The sequence below is a fragment of the Perna viridis genome, chromosome 12, assembly GCF_037379345.1.
Source record: "Perna viridis isolate PV_CMFRI_1.1 ecotype Kerala chromosome 12, ASM3737934v1, whole genome shotgun sequence".
Classification (NCBI taxonomy): Eukaryota; Metazoa; Mollusca; class Bivalvia; order Mytilida; family Mytilidae; genus Perna; species Perna viridis.
The window spans coordinates 227,689-244,730 of NC_142456.1; the positions used below are offsets into that span (position 1 = coordinate 227,689).

Sequence of the window (17,042 nt, forward strand, 5' to 3'; positions counted from 1 at the left end):
GAATCCATGTCCCTGTTGAGGAAGAGTAATCAAGGGAACCAAGGTTACAGCTGTAATTAAATGAATGCAATCCAGGTACAAAGACCAGACATGGAAAACAGACATACACAACAAAGAACATATAGTAACTAAAATCATACATACAAAGTAACAAAAGCAAATGAGCAACTCGGACTCCACTAAAAACTGGGAGGATACCGCAACTGATTATAAGAATTCAAGCAAGTAATCTTTATTTTCACCATATTTTCAAAGCACATGTTATGTTTATTTCTGTCAATGCATGTATGTACATAAACATAAATATTTTATGCATGATGTGTAATAGGTTATTTATACATTGATAGTTCCAATATCTCTTTACAATTGCCTCTTTCACATTTTATCTTATTATAAGCACAAAGATTTATTTTCCTTGGTTTTCATAAACAAGCACTTTGCGTAGATATACGTCATTTTCCATTCATCCACACGTATATTTACATATTTATATATTCTTCATATCATGTTGTTACATGGGTCCAAAACAGCTCTCCAACATATAACTAGCTACTATTTTGCTGATTCATTCATGATAAATGATTGGTGGTATCAGTTGGAACCCAACAAACCCTATGGTGCAATCTAAAATGTGAATATATATATATAGAAGGGTCTGAAAAATTCCCAACGATATTCGAATTGTCAAATGTTTGGTCGTTTCCTCCGCGGGACTCGAACTCGTACCGCTGTGACATCTATGGCAACACCACCTGCATCAAGTCCAGCGCCCTAGACCACTTGACTATCTAGGTTATATAAAAATATAGCTTTTGTAGGCTTTTTCAGAAAATGTACTTTTTGTCGACCCACCCCTGAAGAAATAATGACTATTTACAAGTATTAATTATTGAATGTATACATGTCAACACACCACCATACACACTTATACTACGATACATGAAAAAAAACACTACGCCAAGCACTTTTACAACTATTAAATACTACACGGAGCCGTTTGCAAATCGTCCAGAATTTGTTCAACAAAAGCGAGCACCACAGTGCCACCAGTCTCTATTTTGTTAGCTTTGATAATACCAGAGACTTATCACCGGTCATGTAATTACAAATGATTGTCCCGGAAGACTGAGTATTTCATGAATTTTCACTATAGCCGATGATATAAGAACGTACAGCAGAAGTATGAAAATGCAGATAGAGACCACAAATAATAAAAAAAATAACGTTTCCAGAACCATTAGAAATTTGAATATACTATTAAGATGCGAGGAAAGTCAAATAACGTGAAATAACAGACAACCAGACAAAAGAAACAGAGCTTCTATAGTAGGAGAGGATTTGTCAAGCATTCAACTTGTGCTGCTTTTACAATAAAGGGTTTGACAAGTATTTACCCCCTGCTTCTACGGCAGTAAAGGATTTGTTAAGTATTCAGCCCGTGCGTCTATGGCAGTAAAGGATTTGTAAAGTATTCAGCCCGTGCGTCTATGGTAGTAAAGGAGTTTACAAGTATTCGCCCCGTGCTTCTTTGGCAATTAAGGATTTTTCAAGTATACAACCCATGCTTCTTTGGCCATAAATGCATTGTCAAGTACTCACCCTAACCTTCTTTGACAATAAAGGTTTTGTCATATGCACATTTGTATATAATAAAGATATACTAGAGATCACTGGGCATAATTCACACTACTGCCAGCAAATCAAGGTTAACTGAATTTTGACATTACAACTTTCGGTAGAAATTTTCATCGACACATTCACCGGTGCAGTGACAAATAAAACAGATTCACTTACTGCAGTGACTACATGAGCAAGAGCCTTTTTATTATTTCGCATCAATTACAACGTTGTCTAACATTGCACAAAACTTTGTTCTCATAGTGAACAAGATGGACATAATCGTATTTGGTGATGTTTCGGGTAGGTAATAGTGTGTTAAATGGAAATACCTTTCATGAAATACGGATCAAAAACAATTACTGTGTCGTGCTTTTGAAAAATGTTTGCCTTTTAAAATTGTACACCAGGTAAATTAAGTTACGTAAATGGAACCAAACATTTGAATTTATTTTATTTAACAGCTCAAAAATAAAAACCCATATATGCAAACTGATAACGTTAGCAAAAGAAAAACTATAAATATTTTGAAAAGAAAATTGTGATCGGTCATTGTATAAAATTGGGGAACATTGCAGTATTATAATGTATTTAATTATATGCATATATCTTTTATCGCATTAAAGTCTTTGAAATTTATTTCCTATCATAACATGTTTGAAAGAAATACAATACAGGAAAGATTTACTATTGTTTTTTTAGGCTTTTATGTGGATTTCTTTTCAGGATGATGAAAGAGTAATCAAGGGAACCAAGGTTATAGCGGTAATCAAAAGAATGTAATCCAGGAACAAAGACCAGACATGGAAAACAGACATACACAACAAAGAACATAAAGTAACTAAATTCATACATACAAAGTAACAAAAGTAAATGAGCAACTCGGACTCCACTAAAAACTGGGAGCATGGACTAGGTGCACCGGTAGGGTAAGCGTCGATGAACATATACACTGTAGTTGACAGAAGAAATAGTCGTAACTTCCGTTTAATTTTTTGAAATGGATTATTTGAGTGTTTTAATGCGAATAACTTGGCATGTAGAAATCGCCAATTGAATATCTCTTCATATTTTGTGAATAAATGTTTGCAATTCATTTATTTAGAATTTCTACAGAATATAAGGGATTAACTTGCTTCATGGCTACAGATCAATAACCGTACCTAATTGTGACAAATCTGGACATCGTCGCTTTTGGCGCAAAATCACAACACAAAGTATTTTAATAGGTAAAACGTGAGTAAGTCATTTCCGCCATTTTTCACACACTTACCACTGACGTCGTTGCTGTTTCCAAGCTAGATTGATTGGGTTGTCGATGAAACCGGAGACTTTTGAAGGTTACCTCGAGGCCTACAAGAACATTGAATTGGACAATTCTTCCTAGGTGGCATGTTTTTCCATCTCGTAATAGCATTTTTTCATAGATATTCAGATATGTAGACCGGTAGCTCACGTCGTTTTCACAGAATAAGAAAATGAAGGATGAAATCGGCTATATCATTTTGATATCGTCCCAAAATATTCAATACCTGTATCAAAATTCTGGGTAGAAAGTGCTTAGGGAGAGACCATCTGATTTTTAATGTGGGATGGGGATGAAAATTTTGATCATGTTTCTTCATTTCTATAAACTTTTGTGACGTTTTGTTTTCGATTGAAAGGACCGATTTTGTCACACGAAGATAAATTAAGACAGATTAGGACGTAAATGATCCTGCTTTTTCTTTTTAAGTTTAGACTTCTTCACCCCGGCCCTTTCAAAAAAACGTCAAGTGTTCGCATCGAATACACAGTGTCTGCAACCTCTTATCTGCTGTAATGGAGTTCTTCTGCGTTTGCTGTGTGTATTACATGCATCTGGTTGATTCGTATAATAAATATTCAACACGTTTCTTAAAAGGTTGTAATCCCCAAAATACATTAAATCCTTCCCTGTGCGGTATAATACATTTAAGTACAAATTTAACTGGGACGTGTGCTCCAGATGGTGGAATGGGGTACCCCTGGCGTGTTACATGCTGGGGTTGTCAGGCTATAATACGGAAAACCTGACCGCAAACCATAGTAGTGCACCGTGTTGGGAAAGATGCCACGTTCCTTGCACGTTTAAGAACCCTGCTGCAGTATTCGATAGGAGTAGGAACCTTTGCGCTCCGCCGCAGGAGGCTAAATTGCCCGACCTTACCCATCCCTCCCTTTTTCTAGTGGCAATCTAAATTTGTCGACCCTATTATCCTTGTGTCCCATCCCTTTTTTTCATCTCATCATCATTCAAGTCAATTTTATCATCCATTCCATGTTCATTGTCTGAATGTAGCTGAAATATTGCTGCTCGGACGTTAAAGCCCAACAATCAATCAATCAATCAACCATACACCCTATTCTCGTGTAAATGTTTGGAATTTATGCTTGTTTTCGGTCCTTTTCTGCCATAGAACCTTTATGATTCAGGCCAATACCAACACCAAAAAAAATCTCATGGAAGGGGTTATACAAAATGGCTTATTTTTATGATGGAGGTGGCCAGATCAGCTTTGTTTTTTTTTTATAATGATGGTCAAACAATAGGGGAAAAATAAATAAATAAAGTGTGTAGAATGGGTACTATAAAACTATAAAATTTGCATCATAAGGTGAAGTTTTAGTGTCAGGTCACTGCAAATTGAGATGATCCAATTAGCGAGAGTGTTCAGCTAACAGAATTTCTGTTTTTTTGTTGTTTTTTTGTTGTTTTTTTTTTTTTTTTTTTTTGTTTTTTTTTTTTTTGTAGCGTAATATTACACATAAACCTAATTTAAGTTTTGAAAGTCTTGCAAATCAGATATATTGCTAAAAAGTGCTCATTTCCGTCCACGCATTCTGGTTATTGAAAAAATGTCCCCTATGTTAAATAATTTGCATTGATAAAATTTACAAATTAAAAGTCTTATCATTCATTTAGCTTCAAATTTAACTTGCAGTTTAGCAAAAGGGTTTCAAGACCTTGATTGTAGTGATGTGAATTGAAACATCTTTGGCAAACATCAGCACAAGTTGAAAGAGTAATCAAGGGAACCAAGGTTATAGCGGTAATCAAAAGAATGTAATCCAGGGGCAAAGACCAGACATGGAAAACAGACATACACAACAAAGAACATAAAGTAACTAAAATCATACATACAAAATACAAAAAGCAAATGAGCAACTCGGACTCCACTAAAAACTGAGAGCATGGAACTGTCCTTCAAAATAATATATACCGCATTGAACAAGTAACACACGCCAAGCCTTTCACTTGCTATCAAATGACCAACCGGTTCAGTTACTATTGTAAATTACAACATCTCGTGTAAATTATAATAAAACGTTTCAGTTTTCCAGAGGTGTTTCACTTCCGATTCAATTGAGGAAAAAAAAATCACGGATACTCCATTTTATTATTTTTTCTTTAACACGGGCTGACCATTTATGCTGCATTATGTTACTCCGAGCGATCGTGATTTATTTCGATTCTAATAGAACAATAACGGTACTTTTTTATATTTCCGTGACATATTACGGTAACCTTAGAGACACGTGCAGGTCCGGGTGTCAAACGAATATGCCTGCAGCAGCGCTAAACTTGTCGTAGAAGGCGACTAAATAGTGCTCAGAACCTTAGCTGGGGGCTAGGGCGCTCTGCCCACAGAGCAACTGGGATGTGTGCCCCAGGTTGTGGAATGGGATACCCCTGGTGTGTTACATGCTGGGGTTGTCAGGCTGTAATTCGGAAAAGCTGACCGCAAACCATGCATGGTGGTGCGCCATGTTGGGAAAGATGCCACGTTCCTCGCACATTAAAAACACCCTACTGTGGTATTCTCCCGGAGTAGGAACCAGAGGGCTCCGCCACAGTAAACTAAATTGCCCGACTCTACCCACCTCTTCCTTTTTCCAGTGCCAATCAAAATTTGTCGACCCCATTATCCTTGTGTCCCATCCCATTTTTCATTTCATCATCATTTCATGTTCATTTTATTATCCACTTCATATTCATCGCCCGAATATAGCTGAAATATTGCTGCTCGGGCGTTAAACCCCAACAAACAAACAAACAAACAAACCGTAACCTTAGAGGCCCGCAAAAGTTAAACGAAGTTAAATATATGATAATAGTCGTTTGCACTGTGATCACATATGGACAGGTACAATGTTTCATTCATTGACGATTATTATTGTCGGTTTCTTGGACTTGGCAAGTGGCGAGTGCTACCGAGTATGTGTATAAGTGATTTTTACGAATATAATATATTTTTCTGAAACAAAACGTTCAATATTTTTATCAAATATGAATTTGATGTTCATTCATGCTACTGAAAACAGCTGTCACACATCGAATGTTACGTGTATTTGTTTTGGGCAGTTATTTACACACACACAAACCGCGCCCAATAAGTCGCGTGTTGCTCATACAGCAATCGAAAAAAGACCAGGTGTAGTCTAAAAGCCTTTAAAGAACGTCATATTAGAACTTTATTTTTAAAAAACATATATACATATTGGTTTTTTATGATATTCTAACGATTACATGCTATCATAAGAAAAAGGTGAAATTTTGATCTCGTCGTTAGGACTTTACTTTCAAAGTAATTACCTGAGGTATGTGGAATCTTAGCATCGCTCGTTCTGTACATTTTCGAAGCTAATAGTAGAAACTTATATGAGACTTAGTTTATATAAATTCATTACTTTTTGCCCCTGACGAAATCCGTAAGCCCGAAAATTAGGGCCTCACTTTTTTTATTTGTATGCGTTTTATTTGTATTTTGTTTGCATTTAGTTCCCTTTTATCTCTCAAATGTGGCTATTGTTTACTTATTTATTCTTCTTATATCAAGTATCGTTCGGGTGTCAAGATATTTGCATAACACAAATTTATATTGATATATCAAACGCGAAAGAATTTGTTCAATGAATTTGATGCACGTCGTATTTATTTTAGTTCTTAGTGTACAGAGGACGAAGCTCTCGAATCCACTTCAAGGCCTTTAAGAAACATATTCCATAATACATTCTAACAAAAAACAACAACAAATCAAGGGAAAAACAGCAGTGTAATCTTGATCAATTTCATCAAACTTATCCAAGCACATTTTTAGTGAAATGAAGACCTTTCTGAATATCGGGAAGCGGAAAACAGGTCTACCCAACCTTTCACACCGATGATAAAATAAGAAATTGCAAAGAGTCATTTACTAGTAGATAAGAATCGAATTGTGAACTTATATTCACATATCATCCATGTACCTAAATCAAAAAAGTAAAGACTATAGTCCAATGCTCACTTCATAAAATCAAAACTATACGGCGGTAGTTTCGTCATAAAACTTAGAAGAAGAAGAATTTGGCCTTAAAAGGCATAACAATACATTTTTTCTTTGAATCGAATGTATATGTGCTCTGAGAGTTATTGGAACAATGAAGTGTGACCTTAATTTCGCATGTGAAAGAGTTTAAATCATAATAACAGAAACTTATTCAACGGTACTATAATTTTAAAATACTCTCATGATCCTTAGAATACGTCGATTTGCAAAACAAAGCTTTTTTACGACCGACCACATATTGAAGGTCAATTATTATAGATATCGTATACAAAAACATCAGCTGTATGGTAGGTGGTACAAGAAAATCGAAAACAGATATTCAATGTCCTTACAGAACTTCCGACTTGATTAAATACACTGAATATCTTTTTGACGGCGTTTTTCTCCCTCTTTTTAGTTTGCAGCAAGTGCTTTCAATTCTTTTCGTAACCGGTTATTTATAACGTCGGTGCAATTCCGTCAAGCGGAGTCAGGAAAATATCACGCTCGTTGCCGCAACATAGCGAAAAACGTGATTTTTTTTTGGTAAAGTTATTACCTGCCCTTGCTACTGTATTATATTTTCTGAATTGACACAAAGTTATAAAGATTTATAAGAAATTATAAAAGATTGTCCCATCTGTACTCTGGAAATATTAATCTAAACGATAAATACGTACTGATAATTACTTCTACATGTTGTCCGATTTCGACTAGCAATAGAAAGAGCAAGGTATCTGCTATAACGCACAAATGATTACATGTCGTCTCATTTCCAACAATATAATACAATATCAAGCTGATACAAAGATCAGTGGCCTGTAATCTAAAATACTAGATATAATGGACATGAAAAAGTTGTTAGACTATTTGAATAGACAAAAAAATGGTTCCGAGTTTAATAATTCATTTTTACATTTTATGTCCCGAAATCTGAAATATTTCATTAAAATATGAAAAAAAAACTATGATAATCCATCTTCAATGTGCAAACTGTGAAAAATTTGAAGGTTGAACATTATTTTTACCGACCAACAATTTTCGTTGGAATGTAAAAAATTAATTTTAATGGTCATCCACGATCCACGGTCAAACCATGTATGTCTTATCCAAGCAGTTTTTGTTTCGTTTGTCACTTTGCCCAATCTAAAATATCGCTATAATTTATTAAAAATTCGAGCGGATTGTAGGCAGTTAGATACAAATCATTCACACACTGAAAAATGTTACTAAATAGAAAGGTAATTGGCGATGGGTGGAACTATTGTTCAAACGGTGCAGATACCTGTATTTATCGTCCTTTGCAAAAAAGCATGTTAAAGTAAAAATTTAGTGACTTAAGAATGTCGGATAACTGTAGAAATCGACAGTTTTATGCTACTTATCTGAACCTGTGTGAGTACAATTTTTGTTATTTCATGTTCTCCGTTGCGTTTGAGAGAGCAACCAAGGGAACCAAGGTTAAAGCGGCAACCAAAAGAATGCAATCCAGGGACAAAGTCCAGACACGGAAAACAGACACACACAACACAAAGAACACAAAGCAACCAAAATCATACATACATCATTTACTTTTGTTACTTTGTATGTATGATTTTAGTTACTTTATGTTCTTTGTTGTGTATGTCTGTTTTCCATGTCTGGTCTTTGTCCCTGGGTTACATTCTTTTGATTACCGCTATAACCTTGGTTCCCTTGATTACTCTTACAAAGTAACAAAAGTAAATGAGCAACTCGGACTCCACTAAAGACTGGGAGCCTGGACCACGTGCACCGGTAAGGTAAGCGTCCTCTGCTTTTCTAGAAGGAAATAATCAAAATCACTATTTACTCCATTGCTGAGGTAGCACTTTTTCACATTATTTGATTTCTATAGTCAACATGTTTATACAGTTCGCTGGATAAGTTTTTCAACAGACAGAAGACGAATAAAATGAAACTGACTGTGCACATCTGACTGCTGATATTTTCATAGAATTCTATGAGACTTAATTTATACGTAAGTAAATCTTACAAAAGGAATGCAAAGTGGACCATGTTTTTAGATTTCAGCTTTCAGATTATTGAAGATGCTTTATTGCTAAATACCCATAGAATTAGTGATTATCTGTATCTTTTTTTTCGAAGGAAGAGACACTTTTGACGTTTTGAAGTTGTTCTCAAATTTTGACTTCCAATTTAAGAACCACAGACGAAAACAAAACTTTGTGCAAAACAGTTCTATTCACCTTGTAAATATTCCAGCGGTTCCAGTGTGTATAGCTGTCTGCCAACCCATATATATATATTCCTTCTAGAATTTGGAACCATCACGCATATTTCCAAGAAATCACTGGCTGAAACATAAAGTGTTACACGGGGAAAAGCTACCCATACTTTAAAATTGCCAGCCGCCAACAGGATATGACGGGCAGATAAAAACTGTCCGTATCCAATATGATCGACTCCTTCAAACTATCATTAAAATAACTGTACTAGTATAAAGATTCTATACCATCAAACGTTTTCAAAAGAGTGTATACGTTCGAGTTTGACAAATGTAAAGCATCTAGTATTATCGACGACCTTAAATACTGTTCATACCTTTGTCTCACCTGGGTGTTGCAGTTAGATTTTTTGTTCTTTTAAGATTTTGTTTTGTTCTTAATGTCTTTTTCCTTTGGTGTACCTGATGTCGTCTTGTGAAAGAGTCAACCCTTATTTCTTTATACTGTATCACTTCCCTTCTAAGAGATCATTATTATCCATAATACAGATGAGAAATAGTTGTGTTCAGTCGTCCTTTATCGTAGACATATTTACTGGGATGTACATTGCTCTATTATAAAAAGGAGGTGTGGTTTGGTTGCAAATGAAACAGTCATCAACCAAATGCCAAGGAACGAACAATTAATTTTCTACAGGTGATCACAACACGGTCTTCGATGATGGGCAAACCCCATACCATAAAACAAGCTGTAAAAAGCCCCAAACTAAATGAATTGAATCTATTAAAAGACGAAAATCGACTTAATCTATAGAAAATAAACGTGAAATGAATAACAATGAACATAAAAGACAACGACATGTTATTCCTTAACGTATGGTATAAAGTTTATTTCAGACATGACAATACACAAGCGGCTAATTTGTTTTTTTATGTTTTTGACCATGTGAGATTTCCTGATCTAACTAATAAGTTAGTACAAACGTGCGCCGCTGGTGATGCCATAGTTAAAAGAAAATGAAACAAAAAGATTGTTCGGCTTATTATTGATAACTTAGTTCCAAAAAGTAAAGAAAGAATTAACACCAAAATAAAATGCAAAACAAGAACATTTCAAACACGTTTGTTAAAAACTTCTGAAAAAAACCTAAAAAATCTTACTTGGGTGTCAACACTCAGCAGCTTTGGCTTTTAAAAAGAGTTTTGGAAATATGATTGATGCGACATAGACTATTATCATTAACTATTTAGTTTTTTGTTTCATATGTTTGCTTTGTTTTAGTGATTAAGAATAAAGATTACACTGCCTTCTGGTCTAATGGCATTTTTATGTTTTGACAGATGCTCTTTTCCAATTTAAAAAAAAATAAAGTAAATACAATGTTCAGTGTACGCTGGCAAACGTAGCGTATGTGTAAAACTTACTTTCTTCCGAATCTTAAACCTGGAAAAAAACTAAAATTTTTAAATCAAATCTTGTAAGTGTAGTAAAGTGCTTTTAAAATTCAAACAGATTCATCATCATAGAAAGAAAGATATTCATATTAAGACAAATCAGTATCGGAAGCACGAAGCACTGTTTTTTACTATAACTGAAATACATTTTGATATTTTTTAACAAATTTATATATTTGAAAGAACATCTTTTTTCAACATTTTCTGCATTTCTGTATGTTTCATTGTTACACTTGCGATCTCAATTGGAATAAAAATCCTATACTTTAATAAAACTTAATAATAATTGTAGGTTTCATAATTAGTATATGTTTTTTACTATAACTGAAATACATTTTGATATTTTTAAAAAAAATTATATATTTGAAAGAACATCTTTTTTCAACATTTTCTGCATTTCTGTATGTTTCATTGTTACACTTGCGATCTCAATTGGAATAAAAATCCTATACTTTATTAAAACTTAATAATAATTGTAGGTTTCATAATTAGTATATGTTGAATATGGCAAAATATCAACATCATAACAGAGGAGCATCGGCGAATTAAAATTAACTGAAGGGTTGATATTTTGCGATATATTAGTATTAGGAGAACAATGTTAGAAACGTCATAACTTCGTTCTCAACCAACCAGGTTTTTCTAGAAAATTATAAACAATCACATAAACCACCAATCGCAACGGCGATTTTTTCCAATCACTAGTTCATTTCACATCGTCCGTGATGTGATATCGCAAATATCTAGCCACTGTATTCAAACCTTTCGTAGCAAAGTATAAAATTTCACTCTGCTGTTAAATATTTCAAAAAACCATAATGGTTATTAAGATTCCATCTTGTTATCTTGAATAGCATTAAACTGATCGACTGATTAATGGAACCAAGATTCTCGAGCGATAATCAAAATAATATTTTCCAAGGATAAAGACTAGACAGGGATCCATTGTTTAATGAAACATGTAAATACAAATATATAAACAAGATAGGATAAACATAACGTTTTTAAATAAATCTATGGCATTACCAGGACGTATTTCTTGTTTGGAGATGCAAATAATCCGTAACCAAAACATCTAGTGCATGTCAAGCGGACACTGAATTTAAAATAATGACAGGATTTTAACGAAAACTTAATTATTATACGATTAGAGATTCTGTAGCTAGACCATAGCATAAATTACAATATTTATCAAAATTTTCAGAAATGACATTAATGCAAATTAATGTCAACATGCCCTGCATAATACATTTAGGAACAGGAATTTACGAAATCTGACTTTGAAAGATGTAGATTCATTTGAAAATAAGATATTTACATTTTCGTTGTTTGTGAAATTTTAAAACTTTATAATATTTTTTTCCACAATTTAGCATCCGCTTTTACGTTCAATGACACATGAAGATCAGAATGTATACAGCAACTTTTCAGAGCTGTATTTAATGAATACTTTAAAAGATGAATGACAACAATTCAACAATGAATGTCCTAGATATTGACTTAAGTTGAAAAATTACTTATGCAAACCATAAAATTTTCGTTGTTTTAGCGATATGACCGGCAGCGCGAAAATTGAACTGTCGTGAATATTTTCTTCGAAGAGCATTATAATACAATTTGAAGCAAGGCGATTTACAAGATCAAACTCAGGACCACCACGTATATCTCTTTTTTATACTGTGTATATCACAATTTTGTTGATATCCAATATGTAATCACTTTTGGATCAATTTAATTTTTTGGGTAACTTTTTGTTCATTACAGGTCACAAACTTTCTAGTTACATGTTTATATAATGTTTATTATTGAAATCAATACTATTTAGTTGAATAATACAGTACCTGTATGGGATAAACTTCTCATTTTATGGAGTGTGGGGCAATGGGGCAATGGGGAATTTGGCATTGGGAATGGGGTAAATGAATAGGGGAATGGGGCGAGGGAATAATTTTGATTGGTCAATCAACCTAATTGTTCTGCCTTGTTCCGCTAGCAAAGTACTTATCATAATTCTATGACAGCAATTAAAATTATTTTTAAACAAGCTTGTTTTGGAGTAATGTTTAATTATTAAAGGTGTCGCAGTTCATTATCCATTGACATTTTTTTTAAATATTAACCGGAAGTACATTTGTACAGTATTTAATTTCTGGTCGTTATAGATTGAAAATGTTCGCGCTCACACGATTTCTTAACGTAAACCATTTTTGAAAATTTATACTGAAGTGATGTTGTGTCGGAGACACTCGTATGATTTTAATATTGACAAATTAAACACATTGGGCAATAATAACAAGACCATTTAAAAAAAATAAAATGCTGCTTCCCTTTCAATTCGCAGAAATATATCATTCGTCGCAACCTCGAAAAGGATAATAATTTTGCCATTTTTAATATTTTATACAAGAATTTTAGACCACTATTGAAAGTAAAACTTTGCATCCTTACAATCTGTAGAAATATGTCATTTTTGAGTAATTTTACTGAAAACAATACGTCACAGCCAAACATATGAAGCTTATTTTGACATCTTTAACGTTTTAAACAATAATATAAGACCATAAAGCTAATTTTAAGTGTTCGCACTCATTTAATTTGCAAACAAATATCTCATTTTCAAGAATTTGGTCCGAAATATATGTATCACAGCCATCAACATAATAATTATATACACAATTTTTAACAATTTTTACAATACTTTTAGACTAATAGGTATATTAAAGGTGTTCGCACACAAACACTTTGCACAATTATGTCATTTTGAAGATTTGTGACTGAAATATGAGTGTCGCAACCACCAGCCAGATACAAATATTGCCATTTTAAATTAGTTTTAACAATAAATTGGGACCTTTATTGAAATTAAAATTGTTAGCACCCTTACAATTTGAAGAAAGATGTTATTTTTGAGAAATTTGATTGAAATAAATGTATCACAGCCACACATATGATGTTTATTTTGACAAATTTAACGTTTTAGTTATGTAGGGCCATTAAGGATTTCGCAATTTAAATTTGCAAAAACATCTCATTTTCAAGAATTTGGTTCGAAATATATGTATAACAACAATCAACAAAAATCTATGTACAATTTTAACATTTTTAAGAATAATTTTAGAAATCAAATTCATGCACAATTTATACATATATCTATAGTTTTAAGAATATTTCGCATGATTATTTCTCATGCAGCTCGGAGTGGCGATAATACATGTAAACAATGCAAATATCGCGTGATTTCGGTAATTCTCGAACTCGCCGGCGAGATTGATTGCACAAAACTTTCTACATCCTAATGTATTACATGTGTTTGATAAAACATTTACTTTACTTTTTTTCTTTTCGGAATGGGAAAAGGCATTAGACAACGGAAAAAGTCGATGCAATGGGGGATGGAGCAATGGGGAACGGGGCTATAGGGAATAAGGTATTGGGAAATGGAGTATGGGGCAAGTGGGAAGTTTATCCCATACAGGGACTGTACGAAACAGTAATTATTGAGACGTTTTGTTTTTTGTTGAGCAACAGAATGTAGTTCAACTCGGATTCATCACTGTATGACATGTTATGTTAATACAGACAGGCGTATGTTTTTTTCTTCCATTTATTGGGCAATGATCAAATCTATGGTCTAATATGATTTTAGGCTATGCCTATAATGGACGTAACCGTCATTCTTTGTTTACGATGCACTTCCATGTGGACAATCCTTCTGGAAAAACACAATTCATTTCTACACAGCACATAAGTTTCAAATTCTCAATAAATAAATAAATAAATAAATGTAAAACCGTATCCATCGAAGTATTAAAAGACAAAACAGCACATCTACACTTGTACAATCGTCTACTTCCATGTCGACAATTTCCGTCAGAATAATCAAGGGAACCAAGATACTAGCGGATATTAAAAGAATGTAATCCAGGGACAAAAACCAGACATGGGAAACAGATAAACACAACAAAGAACATAAAGTAATTAAAATAATACAAAGAAAAAAAACAAAAGTAAATGAGCAACTCGGACTCCCCTAAAACCTAGCAGCATGGACCAGGTGTACCGGTAGGGTATGCTTTTCTAGAAACACCCGCCGAGCAGAGAAAAGGTTCAAATACATATGTTTTGTCCTAAAAACAAGTCTTCATATGTTTATTTTCTCGGATTTGCTATATATCGTGAAATATTTTTTGACAGGTCAAAGTATAAAAACTCTGGCGGCAAATGGCACGTACTTTTAAGTAGTAGAATGTAACAAAATTTAAAGTGTAAATATTTCAAGTGGGCAATTTTCCTTTGCACTTCCATTTTTGAGTACAGTTTCAGTGAGGTCTACTGAAGGATTTTCAATCAAAACGTATTTGGGAATAAGAAATACATGGATTGCTAATAGGTTTTTGCCTTGATTTAAGCAGAGCTGCACTTAATTAGAATTTGCCCAATATTTCCATATTTTTTTGCATTTTCAGTGGACTTTCACCCCGTAAATTCCGAAGTTTCAAACTGTTCGGAAGTCGTTGACATTGATTTTATAAAGCAATCGGATTTTCGGCAATTAATTCTAGACTCTGTAGCCAACCCTCTCAAACCTTCAAGACTATTGGGTGATCGTATCCGATTATCAAAAGACTTCTTATTTGAATACAGTCTAACGAAAACATCATAACGTGATAAATCTGAGAACTACATTGTTTTCTGATTTAAACAATGCATTATTGATTTCAATGATAAACATTATATGAGGAATGTAAAAAGACATTGGCTTACCTGAACATATAGAATATTAATCCAAACAAACAATATGCACTAAAAACGATTACATAAAGTAGTCGTTTGCAGAAAGATATCCATCGTATTTAGAATTGAAGGCTTTGGTAAGACAATGACGAATACTAGGTGCAGCTGATGAAACGTAAACTGAACAGGATGTTGAATTATTTGAATTGACAAGGCATGATGGTCCCAAATTTCGATTGTTTAAACAACACTGCTTTTGTTGACTTCAGTACATAATTAAATCACTACATTGCAGACGCCTGGTATTTTTGTTCCGATATTTGATATTCTCACTAACACATTAGTGGACAACTCATAGATTATTTTCATCAAAATCTGAAAAACACCAACTTGAAATAACAGTTAAGTAAAATGTGAGTAGCCACAATACTTATTGAATCAAATTAACAGTCATCACAACTTTGAGATATAATGACTAATTAGACCGTAGAATCATACTGATACCAGATCATTGATATCATACTGCCGGTGCCCAAGTTAATAACGATTATGCATCATTAGTGATTAGACTAAGCGTTTCACTCTGACATCACAAACCTCGTCTGTTTCTAAAATGACTGGTAATATGAATATACTTGTCTTCAAAGGAAAAGAAATATGATACTTCAATTAAACAGCTAAAGTACAGTAATGTTTGAAATTGAAAGCTGTAACGCATGTTCGGCGATAATGTCAAAAGAGCCAGGAACATACCAGACAATATGTTATAATTAAAGTGTATTGGTATAATCAAAGTAACTTGTTCATCCGATTTATAAGGTACCTTTAACCGATATTAACCTCTTAATAAAAAAGAAAAAAGTAATTTAGTATTTGCGAACAATGGTTAATCATATGAAGTCTTATGAAAGAGTAATTAAGGGAACCAAGGTTATAGCGGTAATCAAAAGAATGTAATCCAGGGATAAAGACCAGACATGGAAAACAGACTTTCACAACAAAGAACATAAAGTAACTAAAGTCATACGTACAAAGTAACAAAAGTAAATGAGCAACTCGGACTCCACTAAAATCTGGGAGCATGGACCAGGTGCACCGGTAGGGTAAGCGTCCTCTGCTTTTCTAGAAACACCCGCCGAATTGCTCATAAAAAGTCTTCTTTTGGGTGGATGCGATGTATCAAATCCCCGAAATTAGGATTGTTTAAAGATAATACGTCATCTATATAGCGGAAACTGAGATTGAAGGATCTAGTCGAACGATATTCTTTCTTTCTCATCAGATCAGCTATAAAGTCAGCCTTATAAGAGTGAAGGAATAGGTCAGCAAGTAAAGGAGCACAATTTGTTCCCATTGGAATGCCCACCGTTTGTTGAAAAACACGTCCACCACACTGGACAAATATGTTGTCGATTAAAAATTCCAGCATTTTGTAAACATCTTCCTCTGTATATTTGGAAGATGATTTGGAATTATTTCTTACAAAGTATGAAGAATCTCTACCAAGAACTATATATTTGTATCTAGGTGTACCATCTTTTTTGGAAAAACAACGATGTATAATGTTTTAAGTCGGGATTTTAACTGAGTATGGGGAATAGAAGTATACAGTGTTGAAAAATTATAGGTTTTAATGCTATGATATTCAGATAATAGTCTTGAACTGATTGTCTCCAAAAGATCTTTCGAATTTTTCAGGATCC

At 33.7% G+C, this 17,042-nt stretch overlaps 1 long non-coding RNA gene across 1 annotated transcript; it reads right to left on the minus strand.

Annotated features, from left to right (window-relative positions):
• Positions 1-216: 216 nt before the first annotated feature.
• LOC148600666 (uncharacterized) lies at positions 217-16,079 on the minus strand. The gene is made up of 6 exons (XR_015917095.1): positions 15,370-16,079; positions 11,632-11,701; positions 10,576-10,594; positions 9,173-9,899; positions 7,625-7,778; positions 217-624 (listed from the first exon to the last, which is right to left on the minus strand). It is a non-coding gene; the product is annotated as an uncharacterized LOC148600666 (long non-coding RNA).
• Between the last annotated feature and the right edge of the window lie 963 nt (positions 16,080-17,042).